We start from the raw sequence: 17,513 nt of genomic DNA on the forward strand, positions 1-17,513 counted from the left end.
TCTGAGGTAAGGTGGCTGCCCGCTGTTCTTGTTTGGCAGTTCTGGGGCTGTCGTCGGGTGTTTCGCCTTCTCCTCCCCACCATCCGTGCAGCTGTATCTCCCGTTAGTGAGTTGGAGCCCCTCTGCGCACTTGTAGCGGCCTTGCAAGATCTTGGGCGGTTAGTACTCTGAATGTCCAACTGGGTTTTGCCCGTCATAGGCCAGGCTCGGACCCTCCGGGTGTGTTTCCGTAGCTTAAGTGTCCTTCGCTTGTGTATGGCCCCCGGTTGGCGGTGTCCGATGCATGGTCTGTGGCTTGTGGTTCGGGGCTTAGCCTTCGCTCCCTTCTCCCGCTTCATCCCGGTTAGGGGTTTTGCAGTGCTGTGCAGCGGTGGGGCTGTTTTGGCTGTTGGAGGTTGTGCTAATTTGGCCCATAGTCGTGCCCAAAAGAGGTTAAAGGCTGCTGTTATGCGGTCCTCATGGGGATATTCGCCTGCCTGCCTCACTTGTGTGTGTTGGGTTGTTGTAGGCCCAGGAGCATGGTCGGCGGCCGCCATCTTGGCCGCTAGGTGCGGATTGTTTGCGGTCGTGGGCGTTGGTGTGAGCCAGTGGCCTTGCATTATGTGGGCCGGGATGACCACCGCCGGTCTTTGGGTGGGGGAACGTGGGCCCTGTGGTGTTTTAGCCGGGCTTAAAGGCTGTAGGAGAGCGGCCGCCATTTTAGGAGCTTCTGCCGCCGAGTTTCTTCGGTGCTTTACAGGCTGAGTCCTGTGAGTCTGTGCTAAGGCGCCCCCGTTGTCTAGGGGGGACCGGGATGACCCCCACCGGTCCATGGGGGGGGGGGGAGGTTGTGTTCCAAGCTTACTTTTTGCCGTGTTCGTCTGGCGGGAAAGCGGCCTCCTTCCTCCGCCACCTCCCTCTGTAGGCCCCAGTTTGCCGATGCGGTTCCCGAGTACTCTGGACATCGAATGAGGTGTCCCTAGGTTCGGGTCGGTTTCCCGAGTCCAGTGGGCCCACTTGTAGGAGGGTGAGCTCGGTGTGGCTTGAGGTATTCGCCGTTGTTGTGCTCGGTGCACGGGAGCTGATTCAGAGCACGTCTGCTCTGCTCGCTAGTCAGGCTCCGCCCCCCTTCCCTTCATTTTCATCTGTAAATACTGAACAAAAATATTCATTGAGGCAGTCAGGTAGACCTTTATCCTCTTCTACATACCTTCCTTTTTTGTTTTTAATCTAACTAATCCTTGGTTTACTTTCCTTTTCTCATTTATGTATCTAAAAAATGTTTTGTCCCCTTTTTTTACTGACTGCGCTATTTTCTCTTCAACTTGCTTGTCCTCTTTCTGCATAATCTTATAGACCTGTCTGTCTTTTTTTATTATTAATAATAAATAATAAATGGGTAGATTTACCGCTGCCACTGCTATAGTATACGCAGAGACAACAGGTCACGAAGCTGTTAACACCACTGCTGGTATCACATTTGTAAAACAAGTTACTTTGCTACGGGAACCAGACCATGAATAACTACAAACTCCAGTTACACTGTAGTCCATAATACAGCCGTGACCGCCACTATCTTTCCGTGTTTACGGGGAGAAAGTGCTCTTTTCTCCTTCTATCCCCACCTATATATTCTTATCTCAGGGCGGAAATTTGCCTTATCGTATCGGCCTGTTCCCCCTACACTATACGTACTACCCTTTGTTGCCGCAAGTAGGGTTTGAGATTCCCTCACACCTACCAAGCGGCCTGTGGGTCACTTACCAGTCCTGATATTATTATTAATATTAATATTGATACGTAATTACGTTATAGATATATAGGTCCTGGCTGAGACTTTTTTCTTTCTTCTTTATATTTATTACACCTATGTTGGGTTTTCAGTTTATCACCATTTTAGGTTAACACCTATGTACACTAGCACGTTGTGGTTTTAATATCAATTAATAAAATGTATTTGTTTTTCTTTGCTTAATTTGCTGAGCAATTGACCAGTGGTAGACTTACAGTTGAATATTCTGTATAGTTTACCGAAGTCCTTTCTGAATCTATGCATCTTTGAGTAATAACTCAGTACACATAGGTACACTTTTTGCCCTCTTTTTGCTATGTTACATTTGGGGTTACCCCCCGTTCTCTAAAGTGTACCTTCCTTTTGGCTCTTTCGTTACTCCCTGTTTGTTTTATTATTAATAAATGCTAACTTTTAGTTATTTTACTAATTTGGCCACATCTGCGGAGTACCACAGTGGTTTCTTAATTTTTTTGCTTTTACTGGCAAGCCTAATGCAATTTTCTGTTGCCTTCAGCAGTGCAACTTTTAAATAATCCCATTTCTCCTGGACTCCATTTAAACTGCTCCATTCTAATTTTAGAAAAGTCTGTTTTTCTAAAGTCTAAAATTTTTGTTTTTGTGTGGTGTGACTCAGTCACTGTTCTTATACTAAACCACACTGACTGATGATCACTGGATCCTAAACCTTCACCTACAGTAATATCTAATATCAAATATCTATTTGTAAACACTAAATCTAGTATGGCCTCCTTATAAGTGGGTTCCTCAACGAGTTGTTTTAGAGACAATCAGGGGCGGACTGACCGGTCGGGCACTTCGGACATGGTCCGAGGGCCCGGCCGGGAGGGGGGCCCGCCATCAGGGGGCCCGGCCGCCCCTTTAAATGCTGCAGCCGCCTGAGCGCTCTGTTAAGAGCCTCAGGCGGCTGCAGCTTCTCCCCTCCCTGTAGCGTGGCCGAGCTGCTGTGCGGTCCGCGGTGCCCGGCCGGAGTGATAAGAAGGTGCTCAGTGTGCACCTTCCTGTCAGTCCGGCCAGGTACAGGAAACAGAAACTTCTGTTCCGCGCGGAACAGGAGTTTCTGTTTCCTGTACCCGGCCGGACTGACAGGAAGGTGCACACTCAGTGTGCACCTTCCTACCACTCCGGCCGGGCACCGCGGACCGCACAGCAGCTCGGCCACGCTACAGGTGGGGGTTGGGGGGCAAAAAGAGAAAGGGAGGGAGGGGAGGGAAGGGGAGGGGAGGGGGGGGCAAAAAGAGAAAGGGGGGGCAAAAAGAGAAAGGGGGGGCAAAAATAGAAAGGGAGGGGGGCAAAAATAGAAAAGGAGGGGAGGGGAGGGGAGGGGGGCAAAAAGAGAAAGGGAGGGGGGCAAAAAGAGAAAGGGAGGGGGGCAAAAGAGAAAGGGAGGGGGGGCAAAAGAGAAAGGGAGGGGAGGGGGGCAAAAAGAGAGGGATGGAGGGGAGGGGGGCAAAAAGAGAAAGGGAGGGGGGCAAGAAGAGGAGGGGAGGGGAGGGGGGCAAAAAGAGGGAGGGGGGCAAAAAGAGGGAGGGGGGCAAAAAGAGGGAGGGGGCAAGAAGAGAGAGGGAGGGGGGTAAGAAGAGAGAGGGAGGGGGGTAAGAAGAGGGGGGTTAGAAGAGAGAGGGAGGGGGTAAGAAGAGAGGGGGGTAAGAAGAGGGAGGGGGTAAAAAGAGAGGGAGGGGGAGTAAGAAGAGAGGGAGGGGGTAAGAATAGAGAGAGGGGGGTAAGAAGAGAGGAGGGGGGGGAGTAAGAAGAGAGGGGGAGTAAGAAGGGGGTAAGAAGAGGGGGAGGGGGGAGTAAGAAGAGGGGGGAGGGAAGAGTAAGGGGAATGGGGGTAAGAAGGGGGGGTAAGAAGAGAGGGGGCGGGAGTAAGAAGGGGGTAAGAAGAGGGGGAGGGGGGAGTAAGAAGAGGGGGAGGGGGTAAGAAGAGGGGGGAGTAAGAAGAGGGAGGAGTAAGAAGAGGTGGGAGTAAGAAGAGGGGGAGGGGAGGGGGTAAGAAGAGGGAGGAGTAAGAAGAGGTGGGAGTAAGAAGAGGAGGAGGGGGTGTAAGAAGAGGGGGAGGGGAGAGTAAGAGGAGGGCAATTGCCCCCTCCCCTGTCCGCAGGCACCGTGCGGGCAGCCGGCAGGGGAGGGAGGAAGAGAGGATCCGGGAGCTCAGCCTGCAGCTCCTCTGGGTCCTTCTTGCGCGAGCACAGATCGTTGCCGCGGTTACCACGGCAACGTTACGGCTCTTGCGAAAGTAAACTCTAGCCCTGGAGCTACGGGCTAGAGTTCACTCTCAACACTGTGACCACCAGGGATTCCTGGTGGTTGCAGTGGTGAGAGTGAACTCTAGCCCCATAAACACACTACCCCCACACACCATACACATTCACACACTGCCCCCCATACACACACACTGCCCCCACACACACCATACACATTTACACACATTGCCTCACACACACACACACATAAACTGCCCACCCATACACACACAGCCCCCCATACTAACATTGCCACACACATATACACAGCCCCCTCATACACACATTGCCCCACACACCCTACACATTCACACACTACACCCCCTCACACACACTGAACCTTTCACACACACACTGCACCCCTTACACATTGCACCACTGCTCCTATACCCTACAACAGCCTCATATCCCAGCAGACCCCAGGTAAGTTGTCAAACTGTTCTTAAACGGTTTGACTACTTACTCTGGGAGGGGGGCCCAGCCCTCCTGGCCCCATAACCACTACACAGAGCAGTAGTGGTTATTGTGCATGGATTATTTCTTTAAATTGCCCCAGTAGCCAGCAAGCCAGCCAGCCCACAGAGCCAGGGGGAGCATTTGTTTATGTTCTCATGGGAACTCTCAAAAGTTGACTGTCTGATACCTCTTTCTTCCTTGAACTTTTTTGGGCTACATTCACGTGGGCTGCTGGTGGCCCTGATGGCTATTCCCCTAGAAGGAATAGATCTGAGAGTTACTTCGACAACTTGGGTGCTCAGATCCAGGCTATTCGAGGATATAAGACATGTGGGTTTCCTGTGCAAGTTGACTGTAATTTTGGGGTTCTTTGTATATTTTATGTACGGTCCTCTATAACTGAGAGATAATTGAGTAACCAGTCTTTGACTCAATTATCTCCCAGACACAGAGACGCCTGTGAGGGATTTGTACTGTGTTGTATAGAGATCCCATGCTGGGGTAGGTGCATAAAAGGCTGAGTTTGGCAATAAAATCAATTGTACTCTCAGAACTGTATGTCGTCCAGTTACTGGGGAGGGATAGAGCTACTTACTTTGCAGCACCTTGTTCCAGAGTTCCAGTTCCTATGGATTAGGTGAAGAGGTCAGGACTAAAGCTCCACTACATATTTGAGGGGTGCAGTGTGTGTATGTGAGGGTCAGGGCCGTTTTTAACATGGGGCAAGCGGGGCAGCTGCCCCGGGCCCAGTTACTCCAGGGCCCAAAGCAGCTTCCCCTCTGCTCAAAACAATGTATTTTCTTCCCCCACGGTGCAGGGGGGCGGGAAGAACCCGCACTTAGGGCCACCCGTTCGGCATTTGTCAGCAAGGTCCAGTGGGACCGAGCCCCCTTTCAGTCTGCAGCATGAGAAGAAGTGACAGCCGGTCACTTTTTCCCAAAGAACACAGAGCCATGTGGGGGGGGGGGGGGGGAGGAGGATGCAGTGAGAACAGGGGCTGTGCTGAGAGAGATGGAGCCTAATTCCCAACAGTCTCAGCCTACCACTGGGCACTGGCAAAGCCACCCTCCTGGAAAAGGTAGGAAACTAAAGGGTGGCTATAAAAGATCAAATTTTGCATGTGCATGTGTGTCAGAATGTCTGTCAGTGTATGTTTCTGTGTGTGTTTCAATGTGTATGTAAGTGTATGTGTCTGTGTGTGTGTGTCAGTATGTTTGTCTGTGTATGTATCTGTGTGTGTGTCACTGTCTGTCAGTTAATGTGCTTGTGCGTCACTATGTCTGCCAGTGTATGTATCTGTGTGTCTGTGTGTCACTGTCTGTCAGTGTATGTGGCTGTGTGTCAGTATGTCTGCCAGTGTCTGTGTGTGTGTCAGTATTCTGTCAGTGTATGTATTTGTGTGTTTGTGTCAGTATGTCTGTCTGTGTATGGATCTGTGTGTGTCAGTATGTCTGTCAGTATATGTATCTGTGTGCGTCAGTATGTCAGTCAGTGTGTATGTCTGTGTGTCAGTATGTCTGTCAGTGTATGTATCTGTGTGTGTGTGTGTGTCATTATATGTGTCTGTGTATCTGTGTATCTTTATGTTGTCAGTGTGTGTATCTGTGTCTGTATATCTGTATGTAGTCAGTGTGTGTATCTGCATGTGTATCAGTGTTTGTACCTGTGTGTCGGTGTATCTGCATGTGTGTCAGGGTGTATATGTGTCTTTATATCTGCATGTGTGTCTGAGTTTCAGTGTGTATATCTGTGTATCTGCATGAGTTTCAGTATGTGTGTGTATCACAGTGTATGTGTGGCATTGTATGTGTATATGTGCATACACCTCAGCATTCAAACGCCGACACTACACACAAATACACCCCTGCATTCAGACTTCAACACTACATACAAATACACTCCTGCATTAAAACTTTAACACTACATACAAACACACCTCTGTATTAAGCACTGTTACGGTTGCCTCCAGGCTGGCTGGAAGTTGGACCGTAGAAAGGATGCTCCTAGCGCTCACCAAAGGACCTTCAGCACCGTAGACACCATAACTACTGCGTAGACACCATAAGTACTGCAGACTCCACAAACCGCCGCTGCTGGGCTAGGATCTCGCCGTCTGCTATCCACCCTGGACCTACGACCAGGCTCCAGGTTCCAGTAGGGGAACCTCTTGGTTGCTTCTTCTAAGTGTTGCTTCTAAGTGTCTGTGGTTGGAGATATTCTGGAGAGCTTTACAGAAGCTTCAACTGTCTAAGAGTTGTGCTAAGAGTTTTCTTTTTTACTGTTACAGGTAAGATTCATCTGTAGGAAAAGGTTACTGATTGCACAAGGTAAGATTCATCTGTAGGAAAAGGTTACTGATTGCACAAGGTTTGATTTCCTGTTGGTAATTATAAGGCATTTGATTGGATTAGGTAGCTGCTTGCTATTGATTGCTGTGTAAATTAGCTATTGTTTGCTAATAAGCAGAGGCCTACCCAGGTGTTAAACATTCCTAGTGGGAGGTGATTTTAGGAGTATATAAGGGCTGTTGTCATTAGCTTGGCTAATAGAGCTTGGTTGCTTCTTCTAAGTGTTGCTTCTAAGTGTCTGTGGTTGGAGATATTCTGGAGAGTGTTGCTTCTAAGTGTGTGTGATTTGAGATATTCTGGAGAGTGTTGCTTCTAAGTGTCTGTGGTTGGAGATATTCTGGAGAGTGTTGCTTCTAAGTGTGTGTGATTTGAGATATTCTGGAGAGTGTTGCTTCTAAGTGTCTGTGGTTGGAGATATTCTGGAGATAAACTGGAGGTAATCTGAGGTATTCAGGAGGATAAATAAAAAGTTAAGATTCGTTTGATTTAAATAATTGATCTCATTGGAATGGCAAACTTAGTTCAGTGTAATAGTTGCTATGCATTTGTTTCGCGTTCCACTTTTTGGAGGTTTAGTTGTTGTCTAATCTGTAGACAGTTCTCTATCTTGCGGCAGGAGATTGTATTTTTGAAGTCTGAGATTTGTAAATTATATGGTAAACAAACTCAGGCTGGAACTGCTGCAAAGCCACTGCCACAGAGACATACTAGGAATGGCAGATGGATTACTGTAGGATCTGGTAGACTTAGAGTTGTGGATAAAAGGCATATTGCACAGTCTGTTGTTCTACATAATTCATTTTCTGCACTTTCAGAGTGTAATGGTGTCATGGAGACAGGCACTGAGGCTAGTGGTGTTGTGCAGAGAGGCACTGAGGCTAGTGGTGTTGTGCAGAGAGGCACTGAGGCTAGCGGTGTTGTGCAGAGAGGCACTGAGGCTAGTGGTGTTGTGCAGAGAGGCACTGAGGCTAGTGGTGTTGTGCAGAGAGGCACTGAGGCTAGTGGTGTTGTGCAGAGAGGCACTGAGGCTAGTGGTGTTGTGCAGAGAGGCACTGAGGCTAGTGGTGTTGTGCAGAGAGGCACTGAGGCTAGTGGTGTTGTGCAGAGAGGCACTGAGGCTAGAGGTGTTGTGGAGAGAGGCACTGAGGCTAGAGGTGTTGTGGAGAGAGGCACTGAGGCTAGTGCTGTTGTGGAGAGAGGCATTGAGAGGCTTGAAGACTATGATGAGGCCTAATAGAAAGCAGTTGTTGTTGGGGGATTCCATCATAAGAGGTGTGGAGATGGACAATGGTGGTCTTGTGAGGTGTCTTCCCGGAGCTACTGCTCACAGAGACAGGAGACGTATCTGTAATATTGTTAAGCAAGCAAAGCAGGAAGGGGAATTGGATGTACTTGTCCATTTAGGGACAAATGACTTGGCTTGCAATGAGGTTTCAGAGGTTAAGGAAGTTTTTAGTGTTTTTGCCAATGATATACGGCAGGTTGCTTCCACACTGTCATTCTCTGAAGTTCTACCTGTGCATAACACTCAGAATGACAGGCGGATGCGTATTAGGGACTTTAACTTGTGGCTTGGTGAATGGTGTCGGGAGCAAGGATTTGGCTTTATTGCTCATGGTAGCTCTGTTTGGAATGGAAATAAACTGTACAAAAAAGATGGTTTGCATCTTTCTCAAAAGGGAACAAATGTTCTCAGTGAGCAGTTTAGAGGTTTTGCTAAGATGTATTTAAACTAGGAGGGGGGGGGGGGGGGGCAAAAGGGTGATAAAACATCAATCCAATTGTCCCCCAAAACAAGGACAGAAGGTGCCTGTAGCAAGTGTGTTAAAAAATGATAAGCTTAGAGTCATGTCTACAAATGCTCGAAGTTTAGGGAATAAGATCCATGAACTTGTGGCAATAATGGCAACTGATAGTGTAGATTTAGTCACTGTTACTGAGACATGGTATAATAAGAAAAATGACTGGGACATAGCAATACCAGGGTACTCTTTATATAGAAAAGACAGGGAAGGCAAGAAAGGGGGAGGGGTGGCCCTGTATGTGAAGGATAGCATCAAATCTAGCCTAATAAAGGTTAGTGAGACGAACATAGAGTCCATTTGGGTTACGTTAGAATTTGGTAATCACACAGTAGTTCGTGTAGGTGTGATTTATAGGCCCCCAGGACAAATTGAAGAGTTAGATAATCTACTAGTTGAAGAAATAGCTAAAATGACAATGAAGGGGGAAGTTATCACCATGGGTGACTTTAATCTTCCTGATGTGAATTGGAAAACAAAAATAGCTACTTGTGCCAGAAGCACACATATTCTAAACTCCCTACTGGGATTGTCTCTAAAACAAGTCGTTGAGGAGCCAACTCGTAAAGAGGCCATACTAGATTTAGTGTAATTATGGTACACAATACTTAACATAATAATCACAGGCAGGAAAAATACAGTTTTTACACATACACTGTAACTTTAAAACTATACATCCAATCTCTATATAAATTACATATTTAGAATCAGCACACTTTATATATTGTGACGAACCCTACTACATAGACCTGTATTGCGGGTTCATCTGTTTCCATGGGATTCGTGGATTTCCTGTCCGTACGCTATTGGTTTTTCGTTTCCTAAAGTACCGAGTAAAACTACCGAACATCGGCCACCCAGGAGAGGAGTGTGCGGCTCATTAACACCTTGACCACAAATTAGAACGCTGTGGTTAACCGCAAACCCCTCTCCATTCCATTTCATACGGGTGGTCGTCGTTCGTATGCCGACCACGAGGCGGCGGCCATTTTGGACACGAGGCGAATCAGCGGTGTTCGGTGCAAAACCCATGGATCTAAAAACGGACTCTTTATCTACCGAACACCGCTGGAGACGGCCGTCCCTCCTTCTATTCCCTTGGAGGCATACGAACCCTGTTCCGTTCGGGGGTTTTCTTCATCCGTATGGACTTACCCAGATAGCCGGCCCATGGAGTCATTCGTACACCGAAAGACTTATGAGAGACTTTGACTCCATGGCGATTGGACTGTGTACTTCGGATCTGAGCGCTATTCGGCAGGAATATGCCCTCAGATTCAGGCTATCTGGGGATACGTTGCACGAACACTATATCTTCGGTACTTCGGATTTTATATATTTTATTGCATTTTGTGTGTTTGTGTTTAAAATGGCGATGGTTCCTATCCTCGGAGTTAATTAGGTTTCTCCCTAATTATCTCCGGGATAGGAAGAAATGTCTTATGGGTAAAATGGGGAGGACTTGTGTTATAGCCACTGCGATTGGCTACTGCTTAATATATTTTACAGTCTTCCACCAGGTCCCCTAGGGGAGTGTCTACCTGGTGGAGACCTGCATAAATACTGGGCAGGTAGCCCCCATTAAACACATTCTGCTTGACCTTCAAAACGGAGCTTTGTCTCGTTTGTGGAGGGATTGACTATTGGGACAGCGTTTTCGTTTATTTCTAGCTGTGGAAGGATTTCGGATGGATTGCTGATCGGGAGTTACCGCATTCGTATGCTCCGGTCGGGAGTCTTATGATCGGTTATGCTGGAACTGCATTTCTGGAGAAAGGGGATTATCGGCTAAACGGCGGCTTCACTCTCCAGGCGGCGAGTGTCGTAACAACTGGTGGCAAGCGACGGGATGAATCCCACCGCCCTGAAGGCCAGCTACACACCCCGGATTGGAAATGCAATATGAGGAGTTAAGGCGTGCTACCCTTAAAGACATTTTGGAGCGCAGAGGACGATCAGCGAGCAATCTCAAGAAAAGAGAGATTATTGCTATATTGGTAGAGATGGATACAGCACAGGGAAGGGAGATAGCTAATGTGCCTGGCCTGCTGGATCTAACACCCGAGGAAATAGCGTTTAACCGGGCAGTTCAGATCAGGCTGGCACACTTTGGCCCCAACCCTGCAGCGGATATTGTAGTGCAAGTACAAGCCGCAGTAACAGCACAACAGGCGCTCCAGAGAAGCGGAGCTGCAGCAGCAGAGGTACCCCATAATAACAATGGGAAGAAAAAGGTACCATTTGCTGCTTTTAAAAACTTTATTGAGACTGAAGGAGAGATAGACGGGTTCCTGGCGGACTTTGAACGACAGTGTGCTTTACACCAGGTACCCGCAGAAGAATGGGTTCCTATCCTCTCTGGGAAATTATCCGGCCGGGCTAGTGAAGCTTTTCGGGCCATCCCAGAGGAGGAACTCACTAGCTACCGGACAGTAAAAGATGCTCTTTTGACCCGGTACGCTGTTACCCCTGAGGCGTACCGGAGGCGATTCCGGGACAATAATAAACAGGCTGGTGATTCCTATGTGGAATGGGCATGCCGGGTACACCGCACGGCAGCCCACTGGATGACAGGATGTCGAGCGGTAACTGGGGAAGAGGTGCTGCAAGTGTTCCTGCTAGAACACTGCTTTGACAAATTACCTGCAGGAGTTCGAGAGTGGGTCAGGGACCGTAAACCCGCTACCTTCCATGAAGCTGCTCGTCTGGCTGACGAATACACTGATGCCCGTAAGCTCGATCAGACAGCAGCCAAGGTCCCTGCCCGAGTGGAATACAAACCGGCAGCACCTCCAACCACCAACCTATATCACCCCCCAGCACAACGTACCCCCGCTATACCGCCAACAACCAACCATGGGCAGTCAGCCCGATTCAACAAACGGGGTTACTCCAACCAGGTCCAGTGCTTTGGGTGCAAGCAGATGGGACATAAAAAACCAGAATGCCCCTTAAACCACGCCAACCAAGCACCATCCTGGAGAAACCCAGCCGGCGGAGCCCAGCAACCACCTCAGCCTTCTGCTCACTGCCTGGAGCAGGAGGAGTTTTGGGGTTTCCTGCACGAAGCAGACCCAGTTCACGCAGCTCAGCAGGACAACCGCCAACACCACAGACAGACCGTTAAGTTGAACGGGAAAGAGGTCACTGGTCTAAGAGACACCGGGGCTACGATGACCTTGCTCCAAAAGAACCTGGTTTCGGAACACCAACACACCGGGAACACTGTGGCAGTAAGGGTGGCAGGAGGCGCCGTGTTCCGTCTGCCTGTTGCCCGGGTTCATTTGGACTGGGGAGCGGGAGCTGGACATGTGAATGTGGGGGTTATGAAGGACTTACCTGCCGATGTTTTGCTGGGAAATGATTTGGCCCCTTTGATTTCCGCCTATGCTACTATGGGACCTGGCGAAGCCAACCCAGTGACTACCCGTGCTCAGACCCGTGCTGCTGGAACCGGCCCACCTGCTGCTGAGACCCAGGTAAGGACCGATTCCCCGACTGACACCCCAGGGCCGACGTTAGCTAGTTGGGATTCCCCGGAGGAGTTCGGGAGGGAAACCCAGACAGACCCATCTCTCCAGAGGTATAGAGGCAGAGCAGATACTGGAGAGGAGGGAGCAGAGGGGGAGCGGTATGAGTGGGTGGGGGACAGGTTATATCGGATCCCTAAGCCATCCCAGAAAAGTGTTGCCCCTCCGCCGAATCGACAGCTGGTAGTGCCCGCGAAATACCGGCGAGAGATTCTGCGGATAGGGCATGATGTCCCGCTAGCCGGACATCTAGGGTCCCGCCGCACAGGCCATAGGATTATGCAGAATTTCTTTTGGCCAGGAATTAACCAGGCTGTGCGGATATATTGTAGCACGTGTGACACTTGTCAACGGGTAGGGAAGCGGGGGGACCACCCAAAAGGTAGGCTTATGTCGATGCCTATTATTGGGGAGCCCTTTGCCCGCATAGCCGTTGATATTGTGGGTCCACTGGCCAGGGCTAGTCCATCTGGTAAGAAATACATTCTCACCGTGGTGGACTATGCCACTCGCTATCCAGAGGCAGTGGCGCTGTCTAACATAGAGGCAGAGACAGTTGCTGATGCCCTGGTTAGGATTTTTACCAGGGTCGGGTTCCCTCAAGAGATTCTCTCTGACCAGGGAACCCAATTTACCGCTGTGCTCACCCAGCAGCTGTGGAGGGTATGCGGCATTAAACCGATACTTAGTTCCCCATACCATCCACAGACTAACGGTCTCTGCGAGCGATTTAATGGCACTCTCAAACAGATGCTGAGGACCTTTTCTGACACTTGCCGAGACTGGGAGCGATTCCTGCCTCATCTGTTGTTTGCCTACAGAGAGGTGCCCCAGGAATCTACTGGGTTCTCCCCCTTTGAGCTGCTTTATGGGAGAAGGGTCCGCGGACCTCTAGATCTCATTAGAGGCCACTGGGAGGGGGAGACAGAGCAGGAAGGTACCCCCATAGTACCGTATGTTCTGGAACTTCGGGACCGCATGGAGAAACTGTCTCTGATGGCAAGAGAGAATCTCCGGGTGGCCCAGGGGAGACAGAAGGAATGGTATGATCGGGGTGCCCGACAGCGAGTATTCCAGGTTGGGCAGAAGGTACTAGTGCTCAAACCTGTGAAGGCGAACAAGATGCAGGCATCTTGGCAGGGCCCGTATAAAGTATTAGCCCAGGTGTGCGATACTACGTACCTTATAGCCAGCTGTTCAGATGACAGGATCCAGCGATCCTTTCATGTGAACATGCTAAAGGAATATCAGGAACGACCGGAGGATGTAGCCGCAGTGTGTGCCCCCGCTACAGACGATACCGAAAGCTTACCCCTACCCGACCTATTAGCCAGAGGTGCCCAGACGGATCTGACTGAGCTCGTACAGCTAGGGGACAGGTTAAGCCCCGCGGAGAAGGAACAGGCGAAACAGCTTCTGTGGGAGAAGCAGGCGACGTTCTCCCAAGAACCCGGCTACACTACCCTAGCTGTACATAAGGTAGAGACCCCTGGACAGAACCCCTTACGACAGCCCCCTTACCGTATCCCTGAAGCAGTCCGAGAAGGAATGCGGAAGGAGATAGAGGAGATGACCCAGCTTGGGGTCATCGAGCACTCCGATAGCCCTTGGGCCTCCCCTGTAGTCCTGGTGCCTAAGAAGGATGGGACCACCCGGTTCTGTGTGGACTACAGGAGGCTCAACGAGCGGACCACCACTGACGCCTACCCGATGCCACGGGTAGACGAGTTATTAGACCGCATTGCCAGGGGACGCTACCTGACCACCATAGACCTGTGTAAGGGCTACTGGCAGATTCCCCTGGCCAAGGACGCCATCCCCAAGTCGGCCTTCGTCACCCCCTTTGGCTTATACCAATTTAAGGTTATGCCATTTGGGATGAAGAACGCCCCAGCTACCTTCCAACGAATGGTGGATAGGCTCCTTGATGGCTTCCAGGACTTTGCTTGTGCATACCTGGATGATATTGCGGTCTACAGTGAGTCCTGGGAGGAACACCTGGTACACGTAGGGGTAGTACTGGATAAAATTCGGGCCGCTGGCCTGACGTTGAAGCCAGAGAAGTGTCATCTAGGTATGGCTGAGGTACAATACTTGGGTCACAGGGTGGGGTGTGGGAGCCAGAGACCAGAGCCGGCCAAGATAGAGGCAGTAGCGAACTGGCCCACACCTATAACCAAGACCCAAGTATTGGCCTTCCTAGGGACTGCAGGGTATTACAGACGCTTTGTCCCCGACTATAGCTCGATAGCTAAACCCCTGACAGACCTGACTAAGAAGAACCTCCCTAAGCAGGTCCTGTGGTCTCCAGCTTGTGAAGCTGCGTTTCAAGCACTTAAGCAGGCCCTCGTGAATGCCCCTGTCCTGGCTGCCCCACTTCCTAACAAACGTTTTCTCGTCCATACAGATGCTTCCATGTATGGACTGGGGGCTGTGCTAAGCCAGGTCGGGGAAGATGGAGGAGAACACCCTGTCGCATACCTCAGTCGAAAGCTGTTACCCCGGGAAGTGAGTTATGCGGCAGTAGAGAAAGAGTGTTTGGCCCTGGTCTGGGCATTGAAGAAATTGAGCCCCTATTTGTATGGACAGGAATTTTCCCTTATCACGGACCACAATCCCCTTGTTTGGCTTAACCGGGTCTCGGGAGACAATGGTAGACTGCTGCGGTGGAGTTTAGCATTACAGCCATATAACTTCACCATCAGCTACCGACCCGGTAAGCAGAATGGGAATGCAGATGGGTTATCCCGGCAAACCGACGTCCTTGCTACTTCCTAGTCCGGTCATCCCCACGTTGACCCGCTAAAGGGCCAAGCCGGGTCTGCCGGAGTGTTCCACAAGGGGGGAGCCGTGTGACGAACCCTACTACATAGACCTGTATTGCGGGTTCATCTGTTTCCATGGGATTCGTGGATTTCCTGTCCGTACGCTATTGGTTTTTCGTTTCCTAAAGTACCGAGTAAAACTACCGAACATCGGCCACCCAGGAGAGGAGTGTGCGGCTCATTAACACCTTGACCACAAATTAGAACGCTGTGGTTAACCGCAAACCCCTCTCCATTCCATTTCATACGGGTGGTCGTCGTTCGTATGCCGACCACGAGGCGGCGGCCATTTTGGACACGAGGCGAATCAGCGGTGTTCGGTGCAAAACCCATGGATCTAAAAACGGACTCTTTATCTACCGAACACCGCTGGAGACGGCCGTCCCTCCTTCTATTCCCTTGGAGGCATACGAACCCTGTTCCGTTCGGGGGTTTTCTTCATCCGTATGGACTTACCCAGATAGCCGGCCCATGGAGTCATTCGTACACCGAAAGACTTATGAGAGACTTTGACTCCATGGCGATTGGACTGTGTACTTCGGATCTGAGCGCTATTCGGCAGGAATATGCCCTCAGATTCAGGCTATCTGGGGATACGTTGCACGAACACTATATCTTCGGTACTTCGGATTTTATATATTTTATTGCATTTTGTGTGTTTGTGTTTAAAATGGCGATGGTTCCTATCCTCGGAGTTAATTAGGTTTCTCCCTAATTATCTCCGGGATAGGAAGAAATGTCTTATGGGTAAAATGGGGAGGACTTGTGTTATAGCCACTGCGATTGGCTACTGCTTAATATATTTTACAGTCTTCCACCAGGTCCCCTAGGGGAGTGTCTACCTGGTGGAGACCTGCATAAATACTGGGCAGGTAGCCCCCATTAAACACATTCTGCTTGACCTTCAAAACGGAGCTTTGTCTCGTTTGTGGAGGGATTGACTATTGGGACAGCGTTTTCGTTTATTTCTAGCTGTGGAAGGATTTCGGATGGATTGCTGATCGGGAGTTACCGCATTCGTATGCTCCGGTCGGGAGTCTTATGATCGGTTATGCTGGAACTGCATTTCTGGAGAAAGGGGATTATCGGCTAAACGGCGGCTTCACTCTCCAGGCGGCGAGTGTCGTAACATATATAAACATAACCAAAATAACACAATCCCTGCAGTGGATAGAAAGTTAGACGGAAGTCCTTTGTGGCAAGCACATTTTCCTACCCAAAACAGTTCCATAGATTTGGGCTGTGCGGCCGGTCAATTTTATGCAGAAAAATGACTAAGTCCAATTCGAATATGCGTTCGAATATTCAAACGGGACTTAGTCTCCGCAGCTGAAAGTTCAGTGTAGGAGAAGGTAAGGGTCAGCAATGTTCGCGGAGATGTGTAGCTGATTTCAGTTCCATAGATTTGGCTACACATACCGCTGACCGTGTTCGAATGAACAAAGATGGCCGCCGCCACTTGTTGGTTTGCACGAACTGCGGCCACACAGCGGTTGGCAATTTACCTACAGCAGGCTCCCAGCCTGGGAGGTAAATTGCCTGCACACTTCCACTTCTGTTGCACTTGTGAAACATTGCTGAATACAAATATGAGTGAAAATGCAGTTTTGTTTGGGGAAAAAAAATGCAAAAAACAAATATGTACACTAACTTTGGCCAAGGTTTGTGTATCGGAGCCCTAGTCCTAGCAGGGACTATTCTCCACTGGTTAGCCCAAGATATATTCAGGAGCAAGTAGAATATTCCAAGGGAACAGCCAAACACAGCAAAGTAAGCCAAACGCATCCAAACAATATGTATAAAAAGTATACGTACACAAGTCTTTTGGAGTTATACATACAATTGACCTCAAAGATAAAAACAAAGAAATACAATAGGGCAGTATGGTATATCCAGTGAGTGAATACTAAGATAATCTTATGTAATATCACTCACATTTGGTAGAGCTAACTTAAAGCTCAGCTGTAATGCGCATGGATGTAACAATCCCCGTCTACGCATATGTGTAGATGCAGACGTCTCTGGTATTCCAGATAAGATACAATATGCAGAACATATGTGAAAACATAAAGAGATGCTATAATGGTGAAGTAAGTACTATTTAGTATAAAAGAAATAGAATAAAATAATGTACTCACATTTACTAGAGCATGGGTGGTATAATCCCCACCTAGGAATATGATGGTGCCAGGAAGTAAATAAAATAAATAAATATGTAAATATAAAAATTGCCATTTATTATACAAAAACAATATTGGATAGCTTCAAAGGGTCCCACTTTACGCGTTTCACTTGTTCAAGGCACTCCCTTTTACATGCATAAATCCCTCCTCTCTATCCTGGAGATAATTGGGAAGAAACCTAATTATCTCCAGGGATAGAGGCAAATCGCCATTTCAAATACAACTGTAAAAAAACACATAAAAACATATAAGTATACAAATACTGAATGCATGTGCTTCGTGTAACATATCCCCAGAAAGCCTGGCTCTGAGTGCATATTTCTACCGAATA

Source organism: Pelobates fuscus, chromosome 13, assembly GCF_036172605.1.
Source record: "Pelobates fuscus isolate aPelFus1 chromosome 13, aPelFus1.pri, whole genome shotgun sequence".
NCBI classification, from domain to species: domain Eukaryota; kingdom Metazoa; phylum Chordata; class Amphibia; order Anura; family Pelobatidae; genus Pelobates; species Pelobates fuscus.